The following is a 9883-nucleotide window of genomic DNA, read 5'->3' as shown; positions in this document are numbered from 1 at the left end:
ATCAAAGAAGGATTACTAGAGAAGGTGACATTTGAGCCGAGTTTGAAGTAAAAGCAGGAGTCCACCAGCTGAAAAGAAAAGTCTTAGCAAAGGCACTGGACAGCGTGTTTGGGTTTGAGGGTAAAATCTACACAGCAAAGCAGGCGACAGTTACAGAAGGGAGCAGTGCCACATTCATAGGGAGCAAGGGCCCAAGCCTCCAGGTCATTTTCTGGAACATGAATCATTTGGGTCACTTGGAGATTCTACTCAGTTGTTCTGGGGTAGGATCCAGGAATCTGCACAAGCCTAGGAGATTCTTACGAACGGGTAAGTTTGGGAAATACTGCTGTCAGTGACAGGGACCAGGGGAGGGTTTTAAGAAGGAACTTGGCTTGGGTTCCACTTTCTGCTTTTCGATAGCAGAGTGGAAGTGGGTCACTTCACTCCTGGCATCATATATTTTGGCATTTGATACAACCTATCACTATGTACTGTGTTCTCTTAGATTCTTTCCTTTTTTTTTTTTTAATATATGGGTCTTTTCTCCCTCAAAATACTGTAAGCCACATGAAAGGAGGGGCTAACAAGATTCTCATTTGTTCTCCAGAATATCCACGTTCTCTAAATCTCTTGAAAAAAAAATATTTTTAAAGTTATTTGGAAAGAATGTGGTTGCCTCAAACACATTTTATCCATCACTTTAGGAAAGCCATATCTTTTTTACATTAGTCTTCATTAGGCTTCCTTGGTACTCCCTGTTACTTAATGACTTGCCCATAAATCCATTTTGTATGAGTAAATTGGTCTTGACACCACAATTTTTCCCATCACTTGGCTCAGGTAATTTTAAGTTTTCATCTTTTAAATTGGATAAGGCAGAAGGAACAGTTCTGATAATTTCTGAAGCAAGAGATAAGACTCTTGAACCATAAACACACAGGAGGAAAAAGCCCTTTCTTCAGGGTCACCTTGGTAAAACTTCTCCTTTCAAAATTAAAGTCATAATCACTCTCTGTGTCTCCCCTCCCCCTCCCAACTCCTACTCAGGCTTGTTTTAAATGACCTATTTTCATAAATGGCTATTAAGTCGAAGGCAGTGTATTTCCTGTCAGAAGCTACTGAGAGGTCTAGTATGAGAACATCTGCAAACTGCCGTGCAGAGGTTTTATTTTTTTGATAAAAGAATGGAGGAGAAAAGAACAAAATTTTATTTATCCAACTATGTGCAGGCTGTTTTAGATTCACAGTCCTTTTGAATATGTTAAGATTCTCCTGTTAAACCTGGGGAATGGCCATAGAGACAGTGAAAAATCCAGCTGGAGAGCAGTAGCACAGGCAAAAAAAATACCTAAAGCGACAAAGTGATTTTGAGTTATGCCACTGACCAGGAGACATGAAAATCCTTATTTCCTGGCAATGTTTTTACCTGTAAACTTTCACCTACTTTTAGAGTATTTACGGTTTAGGGTGAAGTAAATCTGAAAAGCAAAAAACTGCAAGGAAATATTACAATCCAAGTAAACGCACCACTGGACTAACACATCAGGGTCTAAGGAGGGGATCCAACACTGAGAACAGCTAAGGATCTCCTTTCTGAGACAGTGGAGTGTCTAGCTGGCTTTCAAAGGCTTCAAACCAATCCCTCCTCCCTGAGCGGTAGGGGCTATTTCCTCTCTCCCTCCCAAGGGCTAAGTGAATCCACTAGGAGCTCCTCTTTCCACTCTCAGTCCCTGGCCCCTATCAGGCTGTTTTGTAATTATTCCGTTTGCTGACCAGTCTTCCATGGTGGGTTCCAAGCTTCTCGGGGACACCAGGGAAAACACCTTACTCATTTGGTATTCCTGGTACCTAAGTGCACTGCCCAAGTCTGTGGAAGAGACATTCAAGGCCAGTGCCAAGCAAAATCCCTGTCTCACCCCCACTCGCCCAAACTATTGGTGTAGTGATTAGTACAGTATCGTGCATGTAGTTCAGCAGCTACTAACCTAGTAATACTTCTATTAGTGACCACCAAATAAAAGAAGATGAAGAAAAAGAAAAGTTTCTGTTTATTCAAGAACCAGCTGCATACATATCTACAGAGAAGGCACCACAATTTACATTTTATTAAAGTTCCCCAGATAATTCCTATAAGCAAGTTGTTCTCAACTAGGGGTGATTTTGCCCACCACCCTTGGGGACATTTGGAAATGCCTGGGGACATTGTGAACTGTCAAGACTAAGGAGTATGATGATACTACTGGTATTAGTGAGTAGAGACCAGAGATATTGGTAAACATTCTACAGTGCACAGGACAGCCCTCCACAACAAAGGATTATACAGCCCAAAATGTCAAATGAGGTTGCGAAAACCTGCTGTAAGCCCTAAAATCAAAAAACCATTGTTCTTCAGTCTTAAAGCAAGGAGTTTTAAAGAAATATTCAAGGTATAACAAATGAGAACCAATAGCTACATTCTAACCAGATGATGAAGTATAAATTATAACTTATTAGGGATATTTTATTCCAACATACAGGGAATCTGAAAACAACTGTCAAAATCTGGAAGAGGTTGCCATTCTAAATAATGGATTTCTAGTCCTGGCCAAGAAAAATGGTTACCTTACCATTTTTCCAGTGTTACAGTTTCCTCAGATGATTAAAATCTGTTACTCAGTACAATCTTAAAAGGAGCAAATAATCCAAGTGATGCAAACATCTTTTAAATTCTAGTATTTAGTATGCCACAGTTGAGTGAGAGACTGCCTGATGCAGCATAGAGAGTACTCACTTGGGAGGCAGGAAACCTGAGTTCTAATCCCAGCTCTGCTACTTAATTAGCGGTGTGACTTGGGTAATTTATCATTTCACCTCTCATGGCCTCAGGTTCCTCATCTGCAAAATAAGGGAGGTATGCTAGATGACCACTGAAGTCTCTTCCTGCTCTAACATTCAGTTAGCCTATGCAATAGCACCAATAATACACACACACACACAAACACACACATACACAAGCCTCTGAAGATTCCTGCACAAAATTCAAGTAAGCAAAACTGCCAGACACCACCATTAATAATACTAATAATCCCAAACAGAGGTTGATAGATGAGAAATGTATTATGAGTTATCATAACTTTGGTGAAACAGGTACAGTTATAAATGCATGATGTAAACTGCTAAAAATTTTTTGAAAAACAATGTGGCAATGTGATGAAGACTAAAAAGGACCTTATTAAATCACAACATCTAATCTGATAATTTCACTTCTAAGAAGCTAGTCGAAAGAAATAATCTGAAAAACGGGGGGGGGTTGGTTTATTGAAGTATTATCTGGGATGCTAAAACGACGTAAAAACTCAGAAACAAACTAAGTACTGCAAAGTCAGGGAATGGCTGAATAATTTATAGAACCTACACTGGGACCTACAATGATGTAAAAGGCAGCCAATCAAAAGAAGATACAAAATTAGAATGAGATTTAGGAAGAGTTTTTAAATGGAAAACTAAATATACTGTTAAGTGATAAAATAGGTACAGTTTTAGCCCAAGCTGAAACTAGCACAAACAAGAGAAAAACAGATTGTAGGTGAAAGGGTTTAGTGAATATTATTTTGTTCACTAAAGTCTGTGTTTTCAGTTTTCCATAATAGTCACTTATGATTGAGGAGATGGGGTGGGGTGAGCCCTTATCAATATTATCTGCATCATCCTGGACACTCTAAATAAAAATACCTGCTGTGCACGTGCGCGGACACACATACAAACAGAAAACCTCTGGTGACAGGGCTTAACACCGAACAATTGTGGGGATACCCTCCCTGACAACTCGGTAAAATGGGCTAGTTCAGATTTTAATTTCTGGGGTCAGGCGCAGCCACCCCGATGTAGTTGGAGGCCCTGCAATTCCCTGCAACCCCGGAAACCGAGTGAAGCCTGGGTTTGGGATCTGCTTTCCCGCCGAATCCCCGGGGTAGCGTCTGGTTCGCTGGGGAAAACTGGACAACCAGGAGCGGTCTCGGGAGCCAACTCCATGAGAGCCAGGACCGTGCAGCTCCACCCCGCCCCGATCCAGGCGCTTCACGGAGAGTGGTTCCCGACGCCGACCATCAGAGATCTCCCGGCCACTCCTCGGGCGGAGGAGAGAGCGTGGGCGCGGCATTTAGCAGGGACCGGCCACCCGGCGGGCTCTGAGATCCGCGCTCCCGCCCCGGGGCCCCGACCCGCTCCCGCCAGGCCCTTTCCCGGGCTGCCTGGCCCTTTCCTGGGCCGCTGCAGCCGCTGCTCCCCGGCGCGACGGAACACTGGGGCTTCGAACCCGGGGCTGCGTGCCTGGCCCGCCCTGGGCCCGCGCAGCCAGCCGGCTCACCTCGCGGCCGGGATCCAGAACCCTCACTCCAGGCGCCCCACACGCCCGGCCTCCGCGGACGATCGCAGCGAAAACCGAAACCGCCGAGGTAGCGGCACTTTTCTGCCTTAGCCAATCAGTGCTTTTCTAGGCTACGGCAACTCGCAGGGGCCGAAAAGGCCGGCCCGCGCCGGAGCGCGCAAATCCAGGAATGCTGGTTTGTCTAATGGCAAAATTGGAACGGTGGAGTTAAAGTAGAAAGCGCTGGTGTTCTCTCTAATAGAAATCCAAATACAGAAACAAAACAAAAACGAAAATCAAGAAAACTGGAGGTGATCTTTTGGGCAGGATTTCTTTGCAGAAGGATAAGAAATAGCTTGAAGTCATAGGAAACTGGAATTTACTGCTAAAGTAATGCCTGAGTGTACCCAGAAATGTCCTTGAATAATTTAAAGCAAATAGATAAATAAAGCAAACGCCTTAAGTCTTTAAATCCACCTTTGGATATTAATTAAATGTATGAAGACTAAGTCATTATTAGCAAGAGACTGTTCCCATGGTAATGTTAATTGATACAAAAATAATTAAAATCACTCAAGTAACTCTGAATTATACTAACATTAATTGCATTACATTATAAACTAGCTCCAGCTGGAAATGGTGTGCAGACATTATTTAAGTGCTACTATGGAAACTTGGTTTGGAATTTTGCATGAATTCTCAATATTCTTGCTATTAATGGAAAGGGAGAGGAAAAAAAGAAAACTGTTACACCAAGACCTGATTCCTTTTTTCCCCTACACACAGACCCTCATCAGCTTAAAACTTCTACTTTAATTCTATTTGTGATTTGTAACACTATAAACAAAGTGGTAATATCTCCAAACAGATGCTTATTTTGTTAAGTGTCATGAGATCTGAGATGCAGAATTTTTTTCAAAGACAAAAATGAGTTTCCCTTTTGTAAGCCTCTTACCTAAAGGCAGAAGAAATGAACCTTTGATTGATACTGTGGACAGAGATCAACTGGGTATGACTTGGTAAAGAAGAGAGACCTCCTTATATTCTTCTATAAAAGCTCAGTTTGGGTAAAGACCAAGCTATAACATATTTATTGAGAGGGCTGTATTTGAAGCTCTTGCAATATAAAATATAGTGTAAATGTAAAATTTTGAGTAAAGTGTTGTTTAAATCAAAGGACAAACATAATAGGATATAAAGCCCTGTCCCTGAAAACTTTCTTCCCAAAAGACATCAAATTGCACCACATTCCCCACTGGTTGTTTCAATCATGCAAAAAATAAGTTTTTGGTTCATAGCTTTATTCCCGTTACCAAAGAGCCCTGACGGAGCCGTTAAGACTGGTGTGGTGGGCAGGGAGCAGTGAGGAGATTTCAGGGCCTGGTTCATCTGCAGAGCTGCTGCGACCTTTTCCAGGGGAAACAGTTCTGTTAGGGCCCAACTAGATAAATGGGGTGGACACCCTGAATTACTTCATAAGCCAACAAGCTTATTAAAAATGTGGTTGTCCCCAGAAGCCTCTCAACAGCTTAGAATTGACTTTTCCTAACTCATGAGGCAGCTTTCCATATTTTCCCGATTTTTGTTTTCAGCATCTTTTGTTATACAAGGAAAACATTACAAGACTTTTTATGAATACTAGTTCACCAAGGACTAGTCTTCAAAACTCTGAACATAAACATTAATTTATTAGGGAGCCTTAAAGTTGTAAAAATATTTTGACAAGGTTTAGTTTAACTTACATAGTTTAGTGTAGTTGTTAGAATTATGAACCTACATGGACACATCATTATAATCCAAAGGCCAAAGTTTACCTTAAGGTTCACTGTTGGTGTTGTACCTTTTATGAGTTTTGACAAATGCATAATGACATGTATCCACAATTATAGTATCATGGGGAATAGTTTCACTGCCCTAAAAATCCTCTATGCTTCACCTATTTATCCCTTCCTCTCCCCTAACCACTGGCAAACACTGATCTTTTTACCGTATCCACAGTTTTGCCTATTCCAGAATGTAATATGGTTAGAATCATGCCATATACAAAGTTGGTGGTGCGTATACTGCTCCAGCCCACTGTGCAGTTTTACAGATTGGCTTCTTTCTCTTAGTAACATGGTTAAGAATCCTCCCTCTCTTTTCATGACTTGATCACTCATTTCTTTTAAATACTGAAAAATAGTCTATTGTCTGGATGTGCGACAGTTTGTTTATCCATTCACTACGAAAGGACATCTTAGTTGCTTCCAAGTTTTTGCAATTATGAATAAAGCTGCTACAAACATGTGTGTGCACGTTTTCATGTGGAAATAAGTTTTCAGCTTGTTTGGGCAAATATCAAGTAGTGTGATTGCTGGATCATATGGTAGGAGTATATTTAGTTTTGTAAGAGACTGTTTTCCAAAATGGCTGTACCATTTTGTATTCCCACCAGCAATGGGTGTAAGTTCCCATTGTTCCACAACCTCTTCAGCATTTGGCATTTTCAGTGTTTTGGATTTTGGCCATTTTAATAGTCGTGTAGTGGTATCTCATTGGTGTTTTAATTTGCAGTTTACTAATGACATAGGATGTAGAGCATCTTTTCATATGCTTATTTGCCATATGTTTTTCTTCTTTGGTGAAATGTTTGTTGAGGTCTTTGGCCAGTTTTTTAAAATCAAGTTGTTCTTTATTGTTGAATTTTAAGAGTTTTTTGTATATCTTGGATAATAGTTCTTTATCAGGTATGTGTTTTGCAAATATTTTCTCCTAGTCTGTGGCTTGTCTTCTCACTCTCTGGAAGCTATTATGCTTAAAATAAACAAATGGTATAAAAATACTAAAGTGAACTCTCACCATTTTGTTTTACATTCTATACTTCTACAGTTCTTTGTACATATGCCTTTAAATAGCTATGTCCTTCGATGTTTTATGTTCGTAAGAGAGGGTACGTCCAGCTTATTTTATAAAGCACCCAACAGCTCTGCGAATATGTGAGTGATTATATTATGTTGCTGATGATAATGATGATAAATACAAATGTAATTGGATTGGCCAACAACCTCTAAAGCATACTTTAATACCTAACATCAGTGTTAAACTTCTAAGAACCCTGGCTGGTCTTGTCTGAGCAATGCATTAACTGGTACGAACTGCTGGCATGGACTGCATCTTTCCTGGACCTTCAGACTGTACAATAAAAGCACCTGAGCTGTGAGGTCCTAGCTTTGGGTACCTGGGGCCAATATTATTTACCTTTAATCATGGGATATGAAATTATATTTTCAAGAAAATGAAAAGAAAAACAGTCTATTGTTGAATATCTTTTGAGAAATAATATAAACTTATTGTCCAGGGGGCAAATTTCTCAGGAAAGGCAGTATGTCTTTTATTTTTACCCAAAGATGGATATATTCTCCATCATGGGCACTTGGCTTCAGGTATGACATTTAAATAACATTTAAATACATGTTTGGACTTCACTGGCCATCACTTTGGCGTGACTTGAATTGCAAAAGAGAGGGCTCAGTGTCTGAACTCCTGTAAGGGTGGTCTCCCAAATGCTGCGATGCTTTATGCTCCACTGTGAACTCTAGAAAACCTCTCTCAGCTGTAAAATTCAGTGAAATCGGTGTGAAGCTGCCCTTGTATTTTAATCAAGATGAACTTGAAAGGTGAACATTGTAAGTGGGTGAAATTATTTATAATTTGGTAATAAAAGTTTATGTCTAACACTCCAAATTTCATACATCTGCTATGTGCTAGTCCTGAGATATAAAACAATTGAAGTTGCCTTTACATTTGGCCTCATATGAAAGGTCATAAATTAGAATGATAGTGTTCGTCCTCTTTCCTAGCTCACAAAATTTCCATATTAACATCTTCACCTCAAACATAAATGGTTACCCAGCTACAAAGAAAAGAGTCGTATTGGCCTTTATGAATTATAGTTTATGTTGGAAATCTGTAGTACATAAGGCTCCTATTCAGTTTGCAATAGAGCACATCTACTTCAATGAAGCTAATTCTACCACAGTGAAACTAATTAAAGCTGTATGGCCAATTTAAATAAATAAAGTACAGTACATAAAAATTTAGAAATACTTTAGAAATCAGCAAATGGTCACCAAGGTATGTGATTCTTTTAACTCTTAAAAATGTATTTTTACATCTTCAAGGGGTTTTCTCCACTAGAATACCTGCTATCGAGTTTACTTAAAATAAATTTGCTTTCAGTTTCAAAATGTTTCTTTCTAAAGTGGTTTTAACTGGTAATGTGAAAATTTTGATTTTTTTAACTACAAAAAAATACAATTCGTTATATTACGACATATAATAACTAAATTCATTCCAAAATATTGATGAATTGGACTAGTGCTTTATGTTTAGACTTTCAAAATATGTTTATATTAATAGTAAAAAAAAAAACAAAAAACAGATGTCCTTGATTTTCCAGGGTGAGTTATCAAATCCATATGCTTTTTTTGGTGTAAGTTTTTTCACCAGCCCAGTGGTGTAGTTAAAACGCACCATAATATAAACTAGAGGGTCAACTTCAAGAACAACTTCAGAATCTCAGGCCTTCATCCAGGGAGAATGCAAAAATTTAAGAGCAAATTCTAGTTCTCAGTAACTTTTAACATTAGAATCTATTTTTCATAATTCTGGATTAGTGGACATAAAGTAATGAAAAATTACCAATATGGTAGTATGTCTTAGTCTGTTCTGGCTGCTATATAGACTGGGTAATTTGTAAACAACAGAATTGTATTGCTCATAGTTATAGAGGCTAGGGAAGTCCAAGATCGAAGTGCCAGTAGATTCAGTGTCTGGTGAGGGTGTGTTCTGTGCATCATGGATGGCACCTTCTCTTCTAGCTGTGTCCTTACATGGCATAAAGGGGCAAGGAAACTCACCCAAGTTTTTATATAAGAGCAATAATCTCATTCATGATGTTGGAGCCCTTAATTTAATTATTTTCCCAAATCCCCACCTCTTACTGTTAATACTATCACACTTGGTATTATGTTTCAACATATAAATTTGGGGAGGACACCAACATTCAGACCATAGCATAGCATAAACTCTTTTATCTCAGTTTTGTTTCTGCTAAGTAGTTGGCTTTTTTCTCTCTCTAATATCAGGATAAATGAATGTCTCTGCAGTCATTGAATTCCTTGCACTAAAAAGCACATCTCTTGTCACCTAAAACTTTCAAGCACAAAGACTATAGTTTTTTTCTGCTGTGACAAAACTTGCATCAATATCTGGATACATTTCTAGAAGATCACTCATACATAGAGGGTGATCAGTTGCTCTCTTTTCATAACTGTCCCCAAAAGAATTGGGAAACTAACAACCATCTTCATAAATTGGAACTGGAGGAAAGAATAATACCCTCTTACCTTGAGGGTCTCTATACAAGCTCAGTGGAGAAGAATCCTAGCTGCCTTCTGTTACAAGGAGAAACAAAGCCTTCTGATTAATGCCGAAGAATTGAGACAAACAGTTTGTAGAATGTGGGGAGGACAAACCCAGCTTCCAATTTAGTCAAGAACCAGGATGGATAGATAT

General features: G+C 39.3%; 1 protein-coding gene across 2 annotated transcripts in view; it reads right to left on the bottom strand.

Moving 5' to 3' along the window:
• Window positions 1-4455, bottom strand: part of LSM6 (LSM6 homolog, U6 small nuclear RNA associated (S. cerevisiae)) — a 13712-nt gene extending 9257 nt beyond the window's left edge. Inside the window, exons 1-2 of one of the 2 annotated variants that reach the window (XM_012660037.1) lie at window positions 4328-4389; window positions 2753-2856 (exon numbers count right to left, since the gene is read on the bottom strand). The gene's annotated coding sequence lies outside the window, so the exon portion shown is untranslated. Of the gene's footprint in view, window positions 1-2752; window positions 2857-4327 lie in introns of both variants that reach the window. The other variant, XM_012660036.1, reaches the window with a different exon arrangement.
• Window positions 4456-9883: the final 5428 nt, after the last annotated feature.

Source organism: Propithecus coquereli, unplaced genomic scaffold (genome assembly GCF_000956105.1).
Source record: "Propithecus coquereli isolate 6110/MARCELLA unplaced genomic scaffold, Pcoq_1.0 Scaffold65, whole genome shotgun sequence".
Lineage (NCBI taxonomy): Eukaryota > Metazoa > Chordata > Mammalia > Primates > Indriidae > Propithecus > Propithecus coquereli.
This window is presented reverse-complemented; position numbering and strand designations above follow the sequence as displayed.